This window comes from Macaca nemestrina, chromosome 4 (genome assembly GCF_043159975.1).
Source record: "Macaca nemestrina isolate mMacNem1 chromosome 4, mMacNem.hap1, whole genome shotgun sequence".
NCBI lineage: Eukaryota > Metazoa > Chordata > Mammalia > Primates > Cercopithecidae > Macaca > Macaca nemestrina.
In genome coordinates this window covers 61886809-61910479 of record NC_092128.1, presented here as the reverse complement: position 1 = coordinate 61910479, position 23671 = coordinate 61886809, and the positions used below count along the sequence as shown (strand labels likewise).

Here is a 23671-nt window from a genome sequence, read left to right as displayed (position 1 = left end):
AATTCTGCCTCAGCCTCCCAAGTAGCTGGGATTACAGGTACCTACCACCATACCTGGCTAATTTTTTTTTGTATTCTGAGTAGAGACGGGGTTCACCGTATTGGCCAGGCTGGTCTCAGACTCCTGACCTCAGGTGATCTACCCACCTCGGCTTCCCAAGTGTTAGGATTACAGGCGTGAGCCACCGTGCCTGGCCAACATGGCCTTTTTATAGCAGTCATTTTGACATTTGCCACAGAAAAGAATGTGTAAAATTTTTATGATGTTTGCCACTTTAAAAATACCACCCTGTCTTTGTCATGACATTTTATTAGAATTGACTTAAATTTACATCTGCAAAAATGTTGGGGGACTTGAACAAATGGGCCATATGAAGCCTGAGGAAGATGGGCACAATGGAGGCTGTGCAGATTGCTCTAAATTAAACATATTAGCTGCTTGGCTGTCTGTCCAAACACCTGATTTTCCTGTCGATGTAAGTGTAGAAATTGGCATTAATTTTTATGAGGTGAAATTTTATTGTGCGTGGATAGCTTAGTTCCCAGAGGATTGACACATGGATTTCAAGGTCTACTGGTGAGTAATTGTTTAAAATTTATATTTTTCCTCGATAGTAATAAATAAACATAGGGGAATGGTAACTCATCACAGACCAAACCATGCGTGATAATTATATGAGGTCATTCATCTCCTTAAATTATCAGATGTGACACAACCTGTGTGGCATCTGAAGGCCAGCTGAGTCCCGGTTGTACATGATTGTGACAGAGGAGCCATTTGAAGGTTGCAAGACTTGGATTTGGTCCTACCCCTTTTGGGTTTTTCCACATGTGAAGTGAATTGGCTCCTGGATTCTATTCTTGTAATATGCACAGGGAACCAAAACCTGGGGTCAGCAGGCTACTCAGAATCGGTTTTTATTTTCCTTCTTCCTTCTGTTGCCTCTGTATATCTACCCTAATTGCAGAGAAACGCATACATCAGTCACGTACACCGATATATACATATTTATATGTGTGTACATATAATAAACATTATACAATATATGAACATCAAATATATATTATAATGATTTATATCAAGTGAAAGTTATAAGATATGAAGAAAATATATATGCAGATTCAGATGTGCTACATGTATGTAGAATATATATATTTAGAAAACATTATAAAACCTGAAAATGCTTTGTAGTATCCAGAAATGCCATCATCCATGGGAAGATTGTAAATTTATTAGGAGTAACTGAAACATCAAAATGGATGTGATATATAACTGCTGATTATTGTTTTAATTTTTTGTCCTATCTGAAGCCTGTGATCTACTTTTTCACATCTTCAAACACACAGTGATTGTGTATTACTCTACTAACTCCCAAAAGTTGCTAAGTTGATAGATACTTAAGTAAAGCCAGAACCTTATGAGTCTATGCTATGGTAGTTCAGAGGACTCAAGGTGGGCAGTCTGGTATGGTGGGAATGTTCAGGATTTTGAGTCAGAGAATCCCAAGGTTGAACCTTGCTTCTCATATAGCCTGTGTGATCTTGGAAAGTTAATTTTCTTTCAATTTCATTTCATATTCTGTAAAAGAGTGTCACACACCATACCTTTTAGGGGAAATTGTAAGGCTTAAATGATAGGCCATCTATGTATATTCCACTGAATTTATTGAGCAAAGAGTAAAAAGTGTTAGTTCCTTCATCTTTTCTTATTCTAATGTGGAGCCATTAGAACTAGACATTTTTTCTTGATTTTCTAATCTACTCCTGGAGTAATCTATGGAGATTAGTAAAGATTACTATTTTCTCTTATGCTTTTCATATTTATCTCATTAGAGCACTCGGGGAAAATCTCTGGAATGGGAGTAGGAAAGGGAGGACCAAGTCAAAAAATAAATAAATAAATTGCACCAGATTGTTCCTTGCTTGTCATCCTGAGGTTATGTTTAAGATTTTTTATGCTATGTGTCATGACTTTTGTCTGAAGCTGAAGATAGCAGTTTGCTCCATATCCTTTCTGTTTACTAAATCAGTACAGATTCCTGTCAAGTTACACAGGTCTCCTATAATTTAAATGGATTTAGATGTTGGATCTATGCTGAGTATCATTAAAACTTCATTCTTGTATTCTAAAAAGTGATCATATGTGATGTAGTTGCTGCCTTTCTGTTTTTTTGTTTGTTTGTTTGTTTGTTTTTTAAATATTTTGGAGAGACGCAGTCTTGCTATTTCACTATGTTGCCCAGGCTCATCTCAAACTCCTGACCTCAGGTGATCCTCCTGCTTCAGCCTCCCAAAGCACTGGGATTACAGGTGTGAGCCATTGCATCTGTCCTTGGATTGCTGCCTTTCTAATCAGGTTTCCTCATCTAAACCAGAGGACAGATATTCATCTGAGTGACTTTTTAGTTCTCCTCAAAATGATTTGTAACTAGTACCATATTAATGGCATAGAAGAAGAGTCATTGCATTAAAAAATTGATGCTTTTAAACATTAGGGTTTAATTATTTCATGGAACTTGCATGGTTGATTAAAAGTGTAGATTCAAATCTCAGCTCTACAATTAGCTGGGTAACTTGAACAAGTCAACCTTCCCATTCATAAAACTTCATAGGGTTCTTGTAAGGATTAAAAATATTCATGTAAAACACTGCATGTAGAAAGCACTGAAAAAATATACTCTGATTAGAAGCAGGATAACAGTCTAATCAGGTGACGTGGGTTCCTGTTTGCTTCCACCATTAACTAGATGTAAGACCTACTTGGTAACATCTTGTAAAGAAGAATTTCTGGCTTTAGCACTATCCAACATTTAATTGTTCACCTCCTATTTCTTAAAAACTTGGTTTTAATTGTTACATAATTGCCATTCATGTATCTATTGACCATAAATTAGATCTTTCTTGGTACTTGAGCACTCCCCTACCTGTAGTTATGCTCCTGAAAAGTTTATTTTCCCACTGTTTTAAGTTTCTTCTTTCTGAAAGCAAAAATGATGAAGTTTGATGTTTTCCTCTCTTTTAAACATTTTGCTACCACCAAATTGTGCTAAAGCACAATATGGTACCAAGCTTCTTTTTGTATCTGATTGAAGGGCATATCCAGTACAGATAAGTTCCCCCTTACATGCTGGGGACACATTTCAAAACCCCCAGTGGATGCCTGAAACTGCATATATTACTGATTAAAAATATATACTATGTTTTTGCCTATGTATACATACCTATGATAAAGTTTATAAGTTAGGAACAGAAAGGAGATTAAAACAACTAATAAAATAGAACAGTTATAACAATACGCTGTAATAAAAGTTGTGGGGAGGTGGTCTGTCTCTCTCTCTCTAATTCTGTAACACTTTTGGACTTTGGTTGACTGTGTGTAACTGAAACCCCAGAAAGAGAGAGCAAAACCTCTAATAAGGGTGGGGGAGTATATTGTAGTATATAATGAAGTCATTGACCTTGCAGAAAAATTGACCTCGTGTGCAGAAAAATAATTTTAGTGGCCCATTGTCCCTGATGATTTTAGTTCTGTGAAAGAGGCCCTAGATGTTCTCCCTTGACAATATAGTTCTAGGAATCTTTGCAAGTGGAAAATGGTAACTTTAAAGCTACATAAGCAATAATTACCATGCTATCTGTAGCATAGAATGGGGCTTTTTTCCTCTAAGATGAACAGCAAACATATCATCATGGTTTACCTTGAGTAATAAATGTACATTATGAAATATTTTCAGAAAAGAGTAAAAATCAATTATATTATGCTGTTTATAGTATCAATCCTAATTTTTCAAGAATTTATATCCGAGCTCATAGGGCATTTTAAAGTATAGAAGAGGGATGTGTGCAGTCTTTTATGTGCGGCCCTTTACTGTGCCAGTTGATGAGTTTTCCTCCTAGTGTAGAGGCATGAATAAATGAGAAGGGTTAGAAACACATGTTAGATCCTCAACATGTGTGCAAAAAAGATGTGAATCAGATTATACAGAGGAAATCAAAGACTGATGACTAATTTAAGGTTCAGTGAATCTAAACAAACCAAATAGAATTTATTTATTTATTTATTTATTTATTTTGAGGCAGAGTCTCACTGTCACCCAGGCTGCAGTGCAGTGGTGCAATCTTGGCTCATTTCAACCTTCGCCTCCCAGGTTCAACAGATTCTCGTGCCTCAGCCTCCCTACTAGCTGGGATAACAGGCATGTGCCACCATGCCCGGCTAATTTTTGTATTTTTAGTAAGAGACGGGATTTCGTCATGTTGGCCAGGCTGGTTTTGAACTCCCGACCTCAGGTGATCCACTTGCCTCGGCCTTCCAAATTGCAGAATTACAGGAGTGAGCCACCGCGCCCAGCCCCAAGTAGAATCTTCATAAAGGCATTTTATGCAGAGATAAAATGAATCCTGGGCTGGGCATGGTGGCTCACACTTGTAATCCCAGCAATTTGGGAAGCTGAGGTGGGAGGATCCGTCGAGCCCAGGAGTTTGAGACCAGCCTGAGCAATGCAACGAGACCTCATCTTTACTAAAAATTAAATAATTGTGTGGGTGTGGTGGCATGCACCTATTAGTCCCAGCTATGTGGGAGACTGAGGTGAGAGGATCAGTTGAGCCTGAAAGTCAGGGCTGCAGTGAGCTATGATCCAGCAGCCGTACTCCAGCCTGGGCAAGAGAGCAAGACTCTGTCTCTTAAAAAAGAAAAAAAAAAATTGAATATCATGTTTAAAATTTGGTAATGTAAATGTATTTATTTCTTTATTTTGGTTTGGTAATTTCTATTCTGTGTAGCATACTACCACAAACTGAATGGTTGAAAACAATATACATTTATTATCTAACAGTTTCAGTGCTGAGGAGTCGTGGCAGCCCTCTGTTCAGTCTCACAAGGCTGCAGTAAGGACTTGCCCGGCCTGCATTGCTGTATGGGGCTACTTCCTGCTCCTCTTTCAAAATCGTGTGGTTATGGAGGCCCTATTAAAGGTCCTCTCACAACATGGCAGTTTATTTCTTCTAGACTGGAGGGAAACTCTCTGCATTCAGAAAGGGGGCTCAATCCATCTTTGAGGGGTTTCAGTTGATTAAGTTAGACCATCCATTATACTCCCTTTTTTGATTCATTCAAAATCAAGGGATGTGAGATCTAAATTCCATCTGCAGAATTGTGTCACCTTTACCACATAACATCACATAATTAAGGGAGTGACATCCCTTCGTAGCACGGGCCCCACTCACACTCAAGGAGAATGGGCTCTGCAGGAGTGGGAATTATGAGAATCATCTCAGAATCCTTCCTACCACAGGTGTTAGATTAGACAGCCATCGTAAATACACCAAAAACTAAAAGATGTGAATGCTCATTTCTTTCCTACTTTATGTGTTCACAGATTCGGGAAATGCTGTGAAGCATCAGATGACCTATCACTCTCTTGCCTTCAGGCAGACTGTGTTGGGTGACATTAGTTCTGATCCATCCTGTAAGGAAAGTAAACTCCAGTAGCTCATTAGCTAGTCATTAAGGGTGCTGTCATCATTAGTTAGCTGAACTTTTCACTTTCTGCAAAGAAGATTTCTCTTTGCTATGGTTTAAGCCAATTTATACCATTATTGTCAATAAATGTGTAGAAAAATTATAAAACAATTCTTTTGAAAGGTAAAGGATTATGATCCTTCCAAATTAAGGTTTATACTTGGGTATCTCCTGAAAAATATGCATTTATTTGCCTGCATAAACTAGCCAATATTCTACAATCCTAAACAGCATCTGATTTTTCATTTGTATCACTATGTAATGGTAATGTCCTCTAATTAACGCCCCAGTTATAAAGTATTAATGATTTCTTCACTTCATTGAGTAGATTTAGGTGAATAGCTATGACTTCTGTTTTTCAAAGAAAAAAATAATGATGACATGCTTTTTAATACTGCTTATGTACTGGGTGCTCAGTAAATTTCCTTTAAAAAGTGGGTCCTTCATATACTCCATACAGGTGCTTCCCTGCTCAGCCTGTGCATATCCTATGTTATTTTAGTGCTGCTGGTTGTCTGATTTGTTCAGGATTTTTCTTGTTATAACTCTAGCAATGATTAATTTGCTAGCACCAGGGAAAGCTGGTCAGAGTAATTGTCTAATTCAGTGCTTTTCACACTAACTGTGCTAAAGGGGTAGGGTTGATTTATTTATTTTGTAAATTTTATATCCATTGCAAAGGTATATTTTTGTGAAATGGAATGAAAACCAATTAATAGAAAAATGAAATTTAAAAAGATATGCAAATTATAAACCTTCTTTTACTTAATTAAATTCCACAGCCAAAGAATTACTGTTTCTAAACAGTTTTAAAAGTGTGTAAACACTCCCAATTTGTGCACTTTTCTTGTGGACTGGTAGACACAGTTCCCAGATTAGTAGCCTCTGAGTAGCATAATCTGAATAGCTCTAGTTTACTTTATTTGAGTATTTAAGACATAACTAAACTACTGTTTTCAGTTTCAAAATGACATTACAAAAACTACAATAGAAGATTTTCACATTAAATGATTTTACATGAAAGTGATATGCTCTACTTCAACACTTACTTTCTATTTTAGCTATGGATAGCAATGGCCTTTTCCTCAAAGTAATCGTAATGCTTTGGTTTGAAGGAAGCCTGCTATTTGACAAGGAACTACAAGCTGTACCTCCTTGCCAGAATTTTGTTTCTCATAAGCAAATTTGGCTTTTAATGTGTTCTCTTTAGAACATTTACTATTTGCCATGAATTCAAACACTTGCTGTCAGCAAACCAACTATTTTGATACTGCAATGAAGAGGAGGACTGCATGCTCTTCGTTCATAGTTTCAGTAAATCAGCTAATCTGAAGGTAGCTATTCCCTTTTGATGGCTTCTGAGATTATTTGCATATAGTCAAAAAGCAGATGTGTACAAAATTGTTAATCCACAAAGATTTTATGTCCAAGAATGAAGATAAAAACATTAATGCATGCCTGGGGCAGGTTGAGTTCTCTCTACATTAAAAAAAGTGTATATATATGTGTGTGTGTATGTATATATCTGTTTAAAATATATTTGGCCTATGGGGCCGAGGCTATATAAAAGTCTCCATTGATAACTCAGATCTCAGAGTGTCTGCAAAAGTGTAAAAGTATAAATAATTGTCCCTGTATTGAAACACATCCAGAATTAAACAATATATTCTTGCAAAAGGCAATTAAAAGTTTTCAAGGAATGGAATGCCTTTTAAGTTTTTTTCAGATGTTCAGTTAGCAAATAGTGAGAATTGCAGAGCTTTTTCATTTTGTGGACCTCAGTTTCTTTCCAAGCATCTGTGCACATTGGAATTAAAATGCATGGAAAAAATGTGTGTGTGTGTGTGTGTGTGTGTGTGTGTGTGTGTGTGTGTGTTTTGTTTTTTTGACAAAGCATCTTTTGCTTATTTTCTGTTCTACTGGATATTTTTCTGACAGTCTGTTGCCAACGATGTTCTTATGTTGCATGTAGGATTTTACCTAATGAAACCAAGGCATGAATTATATCAAAAGACTAGTACAAGGTTATCTGTTTTGTTTTAAATGCCTTTCCATGCAGTCCTTACTACATTATATCTGTCACTATATGCTTCTTCCTGAACAGTTATCTCAAGAACTTTTATGGAGTTTTTCCAGACTGTTGAGATAAACTAGTTTCCTAGAAAATCAGAGTTATGTGTTTTAAGACTCTCTTGAGGGGTCCTTATTCTGCTTTCCAGTAGGTCACTTAAAATGATTTGAATAAAACTAGATATTTTTGCAAAGATGCTGCATCTCCCAGATAATGGTTACAATGTCAGGTCAAGAAGAATACCAATATAAACAGTGCTAGACATACTCTCGCTAAACTTCCTAGAGTAGCTTTTCCCTTTTAAGTGATTTTCAGGATAAAGCTCACAACAAATAACGTTATTGATACATTTCCTTATATGAAACATCATGGAGGTTATTCATCAAGGATGAAAGTCTTCAAGAAAGAGAATGCAGAGGCCATGATTCTAAGAGATAGCTGCTGAAATCTTACCAATAGAAATTGTCCAACACCTTGGTGACTACTATAGTTAATTATTGCAGTAAAATATTAATTATTATTACATTTTATGTGCACATCATTTAAAGTATCTTGGCAAGATGACTCTTAAACATGAATATTTTAATTTATTTGCAATTTAGCTAAAAATATGGGATGGACATTTAAAGCCAGATGTTGCCTCATAAACCTCACGTCTAAAAGTTAAGTATTCTCTTCTTTGTGAACAGCTTCAGTTAGGGGATGGTTAGGCCTTTTTTCAAGGGTCCATGGAATAAAAAGAAAAAGTATGTTTAAGGAACGTAAATGGATGAAACCACCATGGGAAATTTTTGGAGACCAGGATTGTGTATTCCAAATTATCTGTAAGATCATTCTGTAGACTTAAGATAGTTCTGAAATAAGATTTTTTGTTTTTCTTTATCTTCCCTGACCATCCTCATTTGCAATGAGATGGTGAATTAAGGCACATATATGCATCTGTGGTCTGATGAGTTCTGAGCCAGTCCTATATGTAGGTAAGCACCTTGAAAGAAATATAAACATTCTTAGTAGTGCAGGAGGCAATCATCAACTGTGATGAAATTTGGCTTTGTGTTTGTCTGTGTCTCTTTCCCTGCTCTTCTACCATGATATTTATTCTTTTTTGGAGTATCAGTGCCCAAACGCTCTTCCTTGATTGATCAAATTCAAATTCTTGTTTTTATGTCTCACCCATGATTTGAGCCCTCTCCCCTCTAAAATTCAAAGGAACCCTTCTGTCTCAAACCATTGGATAAGCAGAATCTTCCTAGTGATGTCATTTTAAAGAGAGTTTAATAGCACAGATAAATCTCTGCTGTGTAGACCATTTAAATGCGGACCATATTTTTTAAGAGGTAATTATTTCATCGTTCTATTCTGACTTGTGATTGTTACTGCCAAACACTGTTTCAGAAGAGGAGCTTCTGGGGTATCTGCTTCTGAAAGTTTGCTTGCCAATGTCTTGGCATAAAGTCATGGAGCAGGTTTTGAAAGAATGCTTCCTGGGGTTTTCCCCTTTCTAACATCAGATACCGTCTCCTTAGAACATTAGATTCTGTCCTAAAACAAAGTCATCATTTTAAATAGATATCAGTGGTGCATAATAAAGTAGTTCTGATAAGCTGAGCATGGCCAGGAAAAAAACTGCTCTGTATGTTGTATTTTGTAATAATAAAGCACAAGGACTTTTAAATAAAATTAATAAGATACCCGAATACCCATATGGTAGATTGAGGGACAGAACATTAGGATAAGAAGAATAAAGATGTTTTGAAGGATATGGACTTGAAGAAGTGTAAAAGATAGTTGAGTGTTATCCATAAAGGACTAAATGATAACAACCAACATTAGAGAAAAGTGTGGCCTTATATTTTTTTTCATGCTCGCTATGATTCTTCTATTTTTTTGTCATTCTGAATTGAAGGTCAAAAATTTGCTCCACATAAAACATAATACAAATTTATCACGGGCAAGTACTCTGCAAAGTTGTTGTTTATAAATAATGAGGCAAGGACTTCAAAACATGTAAAGCAATTATTCCTTTTAAATTATATCACAGAGAAGATTTCTAGCAGTTTTTAAGAGACAGAACTGGATTTCCACCTTATGTCTAGTTAAGTACATTTGTGAATATTTTTCTCATGCTTTTATCTGACAGTGAGAGTGGTTCTGTTTCTGACCTTGGTAATGTGGTAGGTTAAAAACAGTGCAAGTTTTATGTTTAAGGGAAAAAAAAAATCATGAGTTGGTAATGGATGAAAACTGGAAATTAAGAGATCTTTGGAATCCTCAATTAACATTACATGTAATTTAGTTTTGAATTTTGTAGATACCAGGAAAATATCAGGAATGCTGGTCATTTATATTTCTCACCAGTCTTTCATCTCTCCTAAATTCAGACACAGCGTGATGAATGTTAGACTATTTTATTTTAATCTTATAGAACTTGTTTGTACTTCATTGTGTAGTATTTGGTGACAATTCATAATTTGGCAAGGTAGGAGAATCGTATCAGAGAAACGACTGAAAATAACTTTTAATGTCTATTAAAATGCATCTATGGGACATAGTATTAACACACAGAATTTATGCAAAATCACTAATTTTTCTCACATAACCTAAGGCAGAATTTCTCAACCTCAGGACTATTGACAGTTTGGATCAGACAGTTCTTTGAAGTGAGAGGGCGGGGGGGCGCTGTCCTGTGCGTTGTAGGATTTTAGTGGCATCGTTGGCCTCTACATAGTAAATGCCAGTAAGTAATCCCTCCTCAAGTCATGACAATAAAAAATGTCTCCAGATATCATCAGATGTCCCCTGAGGGGCAAAACCACCCTGGGTTGAAAACCACTGATCTAAGATTTTACTTTAATGCAGATATTTAGTTGAATCTGCATAGTAAATTGACCCATGATACATGTTTCTGTGGCCAGTGGTGTCCAATTCTGTCTGACTCTCATAATCCTGATGTGGTGTTTGCATTTTGCTAAAGTTTTGTCACATCAGTGAGTTTTATTCATTAATTCCCGATAACGAGTATGCTATTAAAACAGGTAAATTGGATAGTTCAAATTATTTTCTAAATTAAGCTGTTAAATTTAGTGCTTGGTGAAGCAGGAAGTATAATTATGTAATGTACAGTCAAATGTCCAGGGGTAAATTTCCCTTGTTCCTGGAGATCTGTGAATTTCCTGAAGGAAAATTTTGCAGTGAAACATGTCTTTAGCAGAAAGGTACTAGTGTCTGTTCTTTCCTGCTGGGTCTGGAGCGGAAATTAGGCAATCTATCCTGCCCAAGTGCATACTGCATAAAATGCTTTGTAGACATCAGGAAGGCTGGACAGTTGCCAGGGTGGCCTGTGGGCAAGCTGTAATTAACATGGACACACACTCTTGCTGAGGGTGTTTGTTTCACCTGGGAAAGCTGCATAGTAAACTAATGAAGATTTTTTTTTCTTGGCTGAAAGTACTTGGCTTTTTTTCAGAGAGGTACAATTACAGAGACCCCAAAACAATAAAAGCACTTTGGGGACAGGCTTATGACGCTATGACGCTTTAATTGTAGGCATATGATGTTCAATCTTATATGTGGCTCTGAAGTTTTATAGGGCTGGCCTGAACTCTGATACACCAAAAATAGCTTGGTGAGTATGAAAAGAATACCACGTGTTTCTGCTCATCTACTTTTTCTGTAAATGGAGAATGCTTGTTGTCTTATAGGACAGTGCACTTACAAAAATGACACCACAAAGTGGTGTATTATAGAAACAGAGAAATCCCAGTAATCACTGTCTACATTGGATAGGAGGGAATGCTATTGCATGAGGGAAAATCAGAATTACGTGAGGGAAGCACAGAATCTCTGTTACAGAATAATCTTTTGCTTTATTCTATCAAAAAGTAGTATCTTTGCTTCTTTTTCTTCTTTCTACAGATAAGAAATAATACATTATTTCACTTCTTTAGTTGATTGGCATTAATGGGGGTCTTAAATATTTCAGATGCATTCTCCTCTTATTGTCTCATATGGTTTGGCTGTGTCCCCACCCAAATCTCATCTTGAATTGTAGTTCCCATAATCCCCATGTGTCGTTGGGGGAGCGGGTGGGGACCAGGTGGAGACCAAGTGGAGATAATTGAATCAGGGGGCTGGTTTCTCCCATCCTATTCTCATGATACTGAGTTCGTTCTCACAAGATTTGATGGTTTTATAAGGGACTTCCTCCTTTGCTCGGCACTCATTTCTCTCTCCTGCTGCCATGTGAAGATGGATGTGTTTGATTCCATTTCCACCATGATTGTAAGTTTTCTGAGGCTTCCCAGCCTTGTGGAACTGTGAATTAATTAAACCTCTTTCCTTTATAAATTACCCAGTCCTGGGCAGTTCTTTATAGCGGCGTGAGAACAGACATACATTGTCTTCGGAAAGACTAGAAAGACCCATGTTGATGTGGTTAGTGTCTCCTTTTAATATTGTCCTCTCCATAATACTTTTTTTGTATGCCATTTTATTTACAAAACATAAATATGTTACATTCTCACTATATGTAAAACCTAATGCATTTTTCACACATTGATCTCCCCCTTTTTTAAGGTATTCAATATTTATAAATGATCAGAAGGATCACTGCCTTTCCCTTTCCTACTACAGACAAATTTGGTAAACGTCTATTCTATACCTACTATCATTTTATTTGAATTCGGCTCTTCCCTTTGTTTACAGTCATGTTGGATGTGACTAGGACCCTCTGGTTTTTGCCCATAGTTTAGCCTAATTGTTAATAGTGCCCTTTTACTCTCAAAAGCGTTCAGGTCAGACAACAGATTTTATGGTGGCCCTATGCTGAGGCTATCTCACTAATATGTCTGCCATATGGTGTGATCTTAAGGAAATTTGGATTATGTATTACTAATGTGTATATGTAACACGTAGTAAAACTATGTATTTATCAACTTCTATACATATATGTAGATTGTATATATATTAACTTGAATAAACCACAATGACTGAGAAACACTTCTTGACTCCTCATGTGCTGGATCATTCTTTCCTTTACATGCATTAAGAAATGGGATAATTACTACGTATTGCATTCCACAATAGCAGTTTAAGAGCTTTAAACAGCTGTGAGTAGCCAAGTTATGCAAACCATTAATATCAAGAACAATCCTAATTTAGGCATTACATATGAGACTGCTGTCGAGTCTCATGAATTGACTTGTGCTCCCCCAAAATTACTGTGTTGAATTTCTAACCCCCAATACTTCAGAATGTGACCTTATTTTGAAATTGGGTCTTTGCAGATGTAACTAGTTAGGATCAGATCATATTAGAGTAGGGTGGGCGCTTAATCCAATATGATACATGTTCTTATAAAAAGGAAGAATTTGGACACAGACATATACACAGGATCAGTGCTATAAATGGAGAGCGCATGTGAAGATTGGAGTTATGCTGCCACACACCAAAGAACTACTAGTAGCAAGGGGAGAGAACTTGAACAGATCTTTCCTGAGAGCTCTCAGAGGGAGCATGACCCTGCTGACGCCTTGATTTCAGACTTCTAGTGTACTGAACCCTGAGACAATACATTTATGTTGTTTTAAGCCACCCAGTTGACAATATTTTGTTATGGTAGCCTGAGCAAACTAATCCAGACACCATTACCTTCTTTTTGCTGCTCTGTTGGGATGGTCACGACATCACTATTCAGTCATTTAAGGACTGGTGGATCATGCTGTCATATACCACAATTATTACAGTGATTACATTTTAAATGAGATTTTTAAATTATTTATTTATGTATTTTTTATTTATTTTATTTTTCGAGATGGAGTCTCGCTCTTTTACCCAGGTTGGAGTGCAGTGGTGCAATCTTAGCTAACTGCAACCTCCACCTCCCAGGTTGAAGTGATTCTCCTACCTCACCCTCCTGAGTAGCTGGGATTACAGGTGCCCGCTATCACGCCCAGCTAATTTTTGTATTTTTAGTAGAGACGGGGTTTCACCATGTTGGTCAGACTGGTCTTGAATTCCTGACCTCAAGCAAACCATCCGCCTCGGCCTCCCAAAGAGCTGGGATTACAGGTGTAAGCCACCTCGCCTGGCCTAAGTGAGATATTATTAAAAAATAATTCCTTTAGAGTATTTAGTATTGAATCTTTCCTGTGTTTGGATTCCCAGATACGATTTTTTACTGGCTGTGTGTACACATAATGATCTATACACACTGATTCATCCATCTTGCTTTTCTTCTGGGCATTTTTTTCTCTTATAAGAAAATATACATTAATAAATTAAGATTAATCTAAATCTAAAGCAAATAAGCCTGATTTTAAAAAAAAATGTAGTGCATTAACCTAAAGACAAAATTCAAAGTCTTATGTGGCACACAGACTATGAGTGGGTAAGAGCCATACATAACCTACCCGACCAGAGTGAGAGTATATGCAATGTTGCCCATTTATTAAGTCCTACCAGATCAAAATTTCAGGTATTTTTTTCTTTTTTTTCTTTTCTTTTTTTTTTTTTGAGGTGATTTGGCTCTTGTCACCCAGGCTAGAGTGCAATGGCGTGATCTCAGCTCACTGCAACGCCTCCTGGGTTCAAGCTATTTTCCTGCCCCAGCCTCTTGAATAGCTGGGACTACAGGCTCCCACCACCACGCCCAGCTAATTTTTGTATTTTTATTAGAGATGGAGTTTAATCACGTTGGCCAGGCTGGTCGCAAACTCCTGACCTCAGGCGATCTGCCCGTCTTGGCCTCCGAAAGTGCTGTGATTACAGGTGTGAGCCACCGCGCCGGGCCAATTTCAGGTAATTTTATGCAACTTGAAGACTTCATGCCTAGGGAATTTTTCTTGCATTCTTGGACAAAGAGATTTGTATCTGATGTGTCTTCCTGTACTCTTCTGTGGTGCAACGACAGGGGATCTGCTCCAGGTTTGGAAAATGTGATGGGTGAATAGGATGATTCTTGCCAGACAGATTTCCCAAGAAATAAAGGGAAACTTTAGATTTTTAAAGATTTGTTTAATGAAAAAGGGAGCTAATTTAGAAAGCTGTTTTTTTCTTCTTCCTCTAAATAAGGTATTGTGAGAATAGTACCTTCTATTTTGGTACATTTTAAGTTAAGATAATATGAATTTGTTAATATGTGCATTGTTAGAATGATAATGATGTGATTATAAATATGAATGAATACCTATAACCAGTTCACTAAGACTGTTTTTACAGAGGTGTACACTTCTAGGGTGTGTGGACATGTAGAATTAAAGGCCAGGCTCACTTTGTGCTGTTAGTGCTGGCTGTTGAGTGTTAAGTTCAACTTCTTGAAGAAGACATTTTTACAATAAACATTCTGAACACATACACCTCCTCAGAATGGATCAGAATTACGTGTAGGCTGAATCAGTATAGTGTGTCTTCTCTTTCAGGACTTGATACTATGTTCACCCTGGCCTCCCTGGATGGAATGCTTTTATACATGCTTTTAATATTCATTGCTACTCTTGCTTCCCACAAATTAGTATGTAATAGATTATTGTCCATAGCTATGTTTAGTAGGTCTTCCCACTATTTATTTCTTTTGCCATGTTTGTTTCATGTTTCCTTAACCAGTTCTGTAATATGTGTGTGGGGTCAGATGTGATTATGGCATTTCATACTAGCCAGGGGTCCTTGGGTACAGCAATAAACGTCTCTGAGTCTCCATTCCTCATCAGTAAAATGCATTCAAATTCACTCTCTTCTCTAGTACCATGTGTCGTTGTGACTTTCAAATGAGGCAATGTATATGTGAATACTTTGAAGACTGTAGAGCACAGTATTTACATGTGATATCAGGCTATTCATCTTCTTCACTAAGCCATCATGTTGGATTTTTATAGCATTAATCTTGCCTTTAGGTTGGCGAATGGGCTGCTTGAGGACTGCTTTTTCTGAGCTCATCTTGTATTTGAAATGAAGTTTGGACATCATTAGAAGTGATGAAGTGCAGATACCAGTAATTGCATGCTCTGATTTTGCTCCATAAATAGCCTCCAGGTTTATTTGTTGACCAACCAAATAAAATTTTGACTGTATTATTATTACATCTCAGATTATTATTCTAGTACTTCATTAGTTAAACTTTTGACAGATATAAAGTAATTTGTAAATGTTTTTCAGGATTGTATATCATTAATGAAATAATTCAAGGTATATTTTCATTTTATATATATTATATTCTGTATTGAGTTTATATATGTGTGTGTGTGTATATATATTAATCAAATAATAAGCATTTCCTATCATAGTTCAAGCAGTGTATTAGTCTCTGAAGAAACAAAGCCAATAGAACAAGGTCGTTTCTCAGATCATTTATAGGCTCATTTTAACAATAATTAACACATTAAGTATTTATATCTACCACCTTAAAAGCTTTATATTTTCCTAAATTACTTTGTCTTTACAAAAGATTTGACTGCAATTAAGACTTACTGTTTATAATGGTGCCATTTGGGAAAGAATGGTAATATCTCAACAAATGTTTTTCTGCCAAGTATGAATAATAGAACAAGTCCATTTATTTTCCTAAGGAATGGTAGGGCTTGAGAGCCAAACTCAATGTCAGCCATTGTCCTGGGGCTCCCTAGGGAGATGTGGGTCACGAGGGTGAAGCTCTGTAGCCAGGCAGAGGTGGAAGACTCTGAAGAGGCACTTCACAGCCCTGGCCTGAAAATGCAGACACAACAATTCTTTGGCAGAGAAACCAGGGCATGAGTAGAAATAAACTTGCTGATGACCCATTTTCCTTGAGTAAATGTTAAATATTAGAGATGAAAAATTAATAAATTAATACAAAGTTTCTTTTGCACAGATATATAAAAATTGTTCCTCAGACAAAATATAAAAGATTAAAAGTGATTGACTAAGAAATGTTCAACTAAGAACTACTTGGAAATGTTATGTGAGAAATACTGAGGTAGTCTATCAAAATCTGTTTGACATGAAAACAAATAATATGTAGATGTAGGACTCATTCAAATAATACTTCTCTAATTTTTAAGATTAAATTACTACAGTTAAGAGAATTTAGCAAACTAAATACTTCACTTTTAACAACTGTTAATGCTTACTTGAATGGCTTATAAACACTTTAGAGCTTTCTCCTTTTGTCATTTGACAGAAAGAACAGGAAATGTTTCTGTTGTTAATTCTGAATGAATTCTGAATTTAACACAATGTTTTGATAATCTCAAGGGAGATATATAATGTTCACTCTAAATAGACTTTTTGAATATCAAGTACTTTTTAACATAGATTTCGGCATAATTTTCCCCATTTATACCAATAATTGATGATTTTCTGATCAGATCATGATGTTTTCTGATTAGAAAATCATCAATTCTTGGTATATTTTTCAGAAATAAACTGAGTAGTTACCAAGAGACTAAGAAATGATTTCCATGTTCTTTGAGAACCAAATCAGAGAAAATGGTTTAAATAGTTACAAGCACTAGGCTGGGCACAGTGGCTCACGCCTATAATCCCAGCACTTTGGGAGGCTGAGGTGGGCAGATTACTTGAGGTCAGGAGTTCGAGACCAGCCTGGCCAACATGGTGAAACCCCATTTCTACTAAAGATACAAAAAATTAGCTGGACTAGTGGCGCCTGCCTGTAATCTCAGCTACTTGGGAGGCTGAGGCAGGAGAATCGCTTGAAATTCATAATCATAAAAAGATTCACCTGGAGGTGAAGGTTGCAGTAAGCTGAGGTTGTGTCTTCGCACTCCAGCCTGGGTGACAGAGCAAGGCTCTGTCTCAAAACAAACAAACAAACAAACAGCAACAACAAAAGTTACAAGCACTGATAGCTTTGAACAGAGTTACAGATGTGTAAGTGAAGCCCTGAACAGTTTCTGGAAGACTGATCAAGTGTCTAGATACAAATACCTGTGAGATGTGGCCTGTTTTGTGTTTGTGTTTTTAATGCACAGATAACATTGTATATATTTATTGTATACATGATGTTTTGAAGTACTTCACTGGTGTCTTGATCAAAGTTTATATTTAAAAATGACTTGTCATGTATTTGGTGACACCTACGTGGATGGCAGCGCAGTAGCACCATTTGAGATTTAGGTGAAGTGGTAATGATGAATTATGAAAGAGGATTTTTGGAGGATTTGCAAATCCAGATAATGGGGAGTGTGTGTGTGTGTGTGTGTGTGTGTGTGTGTGTGTGTGAGAGAGAGAGAGAGAGAGAGAGAGAGATTTAGTTTTCGCTTGGCTTGAGGTAAGGAGTTTAGCATCTTGAGGTACTCTCAATTGCTGTGAATTTTTTTTTTTTTTTTTTTTTTTTTTTACTTCTCAGCAAATGTAGACATGTCCTGTGCATACCTGTTGTGAGAAATGCATTAAAATGCAGAAGTGTCTGCAGTGAAGACTACTACTCAGGAAAAATTCCCCAAGATATTTTCTACTTCTAGCTCTTCTGCTCCATATGCCAGAAAGAATGGGAAGAGGCAAGATGTCCACATACCATTATGGAGAAAAGACTTTGAGGGTTTGGATTCTTGGATGTACATGTAGGTGCTTATTTTAAAATGTCAGCAACATATTTCAAATAATATTACTTCTTTATCTTTTGAACCATCAGCTGTTTATTTGGCTAAAGATTGTTGTAAGCAATAATAATAATTGGTGGCATCTATTGAGTGCTAGATACCAAGCAGTATGATAGTATTTTGCTTATATTATTTAATTCTGATCTCAATTCTATAAAACAGGGAAAGACATTATTTTCTCTTTTTTATAAATGAAGACACTGAAGTATTCAGCAGTTAAATCACCTGTTCTGGCTATATAGACAGTAATAGTGGGCAGGGCTGTAACTCAGGTCTATCTGATTTCAAACTTTCTCTCAACCACTACATTGCATTTCCCTCTCATGCAGAGCTGCTCAGGCACCAGAGTATTTAAAATAACATTTATAATAAATATGGACTTACTTGGAGGGCCATTAAAAGATGTTGTTAACAAGTTCATAGTTTCACTTTCTCTAGACTAGTGATTGTTACCTGGAAGACGTTTAGACTGCCATCTCTCTAGATAAAGGAATAGCTTTTAAAACTCTTGCTTCTCTCAAAGAATATGTAAAGTATTAATGGAATAAACATTTTGTTTTCCAGAATAATACATGTGAAAAAAATCTTCAAAGTAAAATAGGCAAATGAATATCAAAGAAGCTTATTTTAGAATGTAATCCTATGAGAGAGAGGGCAGTCTTGAAAGATTAAAAAAGATTCTTTTTATGATTATGAATTTGAAACAGCTGGAATGAATGCAGTCATGAGGATCATTTCTGAAAGTGAGGTATATAGAAAGTTAAAAGACTCATTGCTTGGTACTGAGATCACCTGCTTCGTAACAGACAGAAATAGAAGAGTACAAGTGTTAAGAATTCATTCTGCCTTCCCTGTGCTTTTGTCGCTTTATTTTTAGAGCTCTGCTAGCAGGAGTTGGGAGCAGGGTTTGCCCTTATGCGCCTGCTCAGTCAGACTCGCCTTCTCTCTTGCAGTCTGCCTCCCTTGACAGGTGTGAGGGACTTCCTAAGTGTCGCAAGCCAGACACCTGGCATCAGCCACCCTGATGTAGCGTGCACCTTCAGACCACTGAGCTCATGAAAGAGGTAATTTTTCTACTGCCTGTTAACATGCGTTAGTTTTTTCTTAAGGCTAAGCCAATCAGAATGAAAGATGTTGGATAGATAGCAGTACAAAAGTGATAAACAATATGTAATAAAAAAATGGATTAGATAAACTGCTATGATGGATTGATTCATAAGGAAAGGATGAAAAGGTATATTTTAGGGCCTCCCTTACCACAACCTAAGCAGATATCATAAAAGTCTCAAATCACACAAACATACCTTTTCTTGTAATAAAGCAGAGCACTTTTTTCCTACTAAAATTGTGCATGTGTGTTTATGTTTCTGAAGAAATCAGAGGAACTATTATTTAGAGATTTATCTAAAGCATGCTACTCAGGGGAAAAGTAAGTGTAATAGTTTAAGAGGTAAAGAGTCACAGTTTCAAATACATGCACCAAATAATGACATTTTGTTCAATGATGGGCCACGTATATGGCAGTGGTCCCATGAGATTATGATACTCTGTTTTTCTGTAGCTTTCTGTGTTGATGTATGTTTACATATACAGACACTTATCATTGTATTACAGTTACCTACAGTATTCAGTAGGGTAGCATGTTGTTTGCAGCCTAGGAGCAATAGGCTATACCATACAACTTAGGTGTGTAGTAGGCTATACTATCTAGGTTTGTGTAAGCACACTCTATGATGTTTGCACAATGACAAAATCGCCTAGCAATGCATATCTCAGAATGTATCCCTATCATTACGTGTTGCATGACTGTATTTAAAACCCAGAAAACAACAGTGTGCAGAAGAGACCTTAGGCAATGATTTTCTCAGGAACTCTTAGCAATCACATTGTTCATTGGAATTACGAGAGGTGCAATGGCTTTATACAACAGATACATATTTGAATCTCCTGGAGAATTTAAAAAAGTTATGAGTGCCTCGGCCCTACCCTAGAGATTCGGATAATTGGCCTGACATTGGTATTTTTAAGAATCTACCTAGATGATTTTAATATGTAGCCAAGGTTGAGAACCACTGAATAGGAGAACCTAACAGTAGCTAGTTTCTGCTTTTGCCAGTGCTTGCATCATCTTGGGTACCACACTTTACTTCTTCATATTTCAGTTTCCTGAATTAAGAGGCTACCAGAATAAACAGACCTTTAAAAAACTGGGGAACTCTGTAAGGTGCATTCAGAATTATTTATATCCACTTATATTTGGCTTGCATGACTTGCAGAAAACAACATTTTAAAATGTACTAACATTAATTGAAAAAAAAAGTCATAAGACTTTCATTATCTGATAATCAACAGGTAATAGTCACTCAAATGTTTGTTGAATACCTACTATGTAGAAGGCACTGATGGAGAGACTACGGATTTTGGCCTTTTATTTGTTCTCAAGTAATTACAAGCGGGGGAACTCATAGATATAGCCAAAGAAATCATTAATATTTCAAAGCTGTGTGTGCCTCACAGCTGTGTACAATAGTTCAATAATGAATGCAAAAAAAAGTAACAACTCTGGGCTCATGAGGTCACAGAGCCTTCACAGAAGCTATGACATTTATGAAGTTAACCATGTTGTCTGTTTGCCGTCCTCCCCATCAAGTCTTTTCTCTTAAAGCTTTAGTATCTTTGAAGCTTGGTTGGTAGCTTAAAAGTGCCTTATATGGTCTTCTCTGTGTACATAAAACTTCTTGGGATCATCTGTAATTAGTTGACTACGCTGTGTTCACAACTGCCTGGTACTTGGATATGGTGCTTATCTAAAATGGTAGCTTTCGATTTGACTTACAGAATGGAATAGGATTTAGGTCCAAGTATAATAGGGTGGATTTTCCAGTCCGAGGTTAGAAGGAAGAAAACACTATAAACAAAAGTAGAACGTATACAACTTGATTGAAAAAAGAGAGAAAGTTATCTCAACAGTATCAGAGTACATGCCCTGCATCTGTTCTGTGCCATATGTGCTAAGTGCGTCTTTATTATTCTTATGTTTACAACTTCCCTCAGGTATTAATTACCTTTATTTAGTAAAAGGAGAGGTTCAAAGAGTTGCATATATTCCAATGTCATACAAAGTATCATACATTAGTAAGTCAAGTTTGCTATACTGTCCCAGCAGCCATTCTGATCTCAAAAGCATTGTTCTTTTCACTCTGTTGTGCTGCCTTGTATAAAGGAATATGAGAAGAGACAAAAAGAAAGTAAAAGGAAAGGCCAGGTGCTGAGGCTCACGCCTGTAATTCCAGCATTTTGGGAGGCTGAGGTGGCAGACCACTTGAGGTCAGGAGTTCGAGACCAGCCTGGCCAACATGGTGAAACCCCGCCTCTACTAAAAATAAAAAAGTTAGCCACTCATGGTGGCAGGCGCCTGTAATCCCAGCTACTCAGAAGGCTGAGGCTCAAGAATCGCTTGAACCTGGGAGGTGGAGGTTGCAGTGAGCTGAGATCGTTCACTACACTCCAGTCTGGGTGACAAAGTGAGACTCAGTCTCAAAAAAAAAAAAAAAAAAAAAAAAAAAAAAAGAAAGAAAGTACAAGCTGGGTTGTGGAGTCCTTTTAATGCAAGGGATATGTTTTATTCTGATGGAAATGGGAAGCCATTGAAGATTATTGAAGGAGGAATATCTTCTAGATATTTTAGAAGGCTAATCTATCAGGCATAGATGGGCTATGTCAGTTCAATAGAAATGATTATTCATTCAAAAATGATTTATTGAACAAATACTATGTTCTACAGTGTCTAGTCCCCGGGAATAGAGTTGCATTAATTAACATTTATCTACAGAACTCTTTTATTTAAATACACTGTAGTACGTAAAGTGCAGATGCTATGTCTTATTTATTTTTTTCCCACCTAAATTGTCTTACTCATAATAATTTTCGCAGTTTTCCAACTGTATGTCAATGCTGTTGTTACTAATAAATTATATTTGGAAATCTTCATGAATTTATAATAGCATTTTTGCTGATATAAACTTTTTCCTTCAAATTCTTTTTAAAGATCAAATACGTGTTTTCAAGGAACAGTATCATTTTTTAAAGATCATAAATCAGTATCATTGTTAAAAGGAATATTCATTTAAAAATTTTAGCAAGCATTGCTCTTACTAGACATTTTTGTGATGAATGTGCAGACCATGAAGAAAAAAATCAATTAATAAATAAGCAGCAGTAATCTTTAAATGTTTGAGAGATAGAGGATTCCATTTTATAGAAGTGAAGAAATATTATGAGTCATTTGGTGTACTCATATCTTACTTTACTTATTTAGTGATATGAGAAGCTCTAGCCCAAGGAAAGGTACTCAGATACGGTTGTCAAATTCATTTTCTATTTCCTCTTTGGATTTCAAATGCATTTTCATAGTCTAGCAAAGTGAGTTCACATACCTTATATGTGTGCTCTCTGGTAAGCAGATGTCACAGAATTCACTGGAGCAGAGTTGAAGACACCTGTCAGGCATTTGTTAATTTCAGCTGTGCTGGAACTCTTTGTCTATATCAATCACATTCTTTGGTGGGACAGAAAGCTTCTATCATTAACAGATCTGCCAGTAAGCCCTCTTTATCATATTTGTAGAGGGGTAGTAAATAGGGTAATTAATTTTTTTGATAGTGTTTATATATGTGGACCTATCATTTGAAATTACTAAAACATACATTGATTCATTATAGTTACTGAAATTTTTGGGGAAGGAATTATCTGGATAAAGTTGAAAAGAAAGTGGAAAGCCTAAAATTAACAAATGAATGAGACAAAAAAACTTCCAAGATTGAAACAGATAAAGACTTGCCCCCCTAAAAGCAGTATAATGAACACCAAAGCTATGATTTCTGAGCCTGGGCTTCTCAAAAATACATTCTTTTCTTTTTATATATAGCACAGGCATCTAAACTATAAACCCAAATGTGGAAAGAGTGAGGATGTGACACACTTTGATGATGGGTTGGAGAATGTATTCCACCAGACACCACTCAAACTATAATCCCCACACTTGAAAACTAGTTCCAGTTGTACAGTCATGATAATTTGCATTTTGTAATACATAAGTACATACTATGTCATTCCTTGGAAGCTCCTTCTAACTTTCACAGATGCATTTCTGTTAATCATTCAGCCACAGTATGATTTCCTAGACTTTGTCATTCATTTTCCTATTCAGTAGCCTCCTATAAGATCAATGTTAATTTTTCCCAGGGATGTTGCAATGTCTTTACTTAGAAGTAAAGTAATTTCTCCCAGATTTGTAAATGTGATCCCATTTGTATAAATTTAGCTCATTTGAATGCCTTAATTTAGTTAGATATCTAAATTTTAAAACCTTAATTTTATGTCCTTTTATTAATAAAAGACCATCCTAAGGCTATTAATAGATTTGATACGTACATTTAAAAAGAAAGTATGTTAATCGTCTGTTATTTTTATGTTACTACTGTTG

General features: G+C 36.3%; 1 protein-coding gene across 9 annotated transcripts in view; it reads left to right on the top strand.

Moving 5' to 3' along the window:
- The window catches only part of LOC105475402 (calcium voltage-gated channel auxiliary subunit alpha2delta 1), a 506236-nt gene that overhangs the window by 13773 nt on the left and 468792 nt on the right, over positions 1 to 23671 (top strand). The window contains exons 1-2 of one of the 9 annotated variants that reach the window (XM_011730616.3): positions 17967 to 18147; positions 19140 to 19250. The exons of 7 other annotated variants lie outside the window; for them this stretch is intronic. The gene's annotated coding sequence lies outside the window, so the exon portion shown is untranslated. Of the gene's footprint in view, positions 1 to 17966; positions 18148 to 18261; positions 19251 to 23671 lie in introns of those variants that run through there. One more of the 9 variants, XM_071094747.1, reaches the window with a different exon arrangement.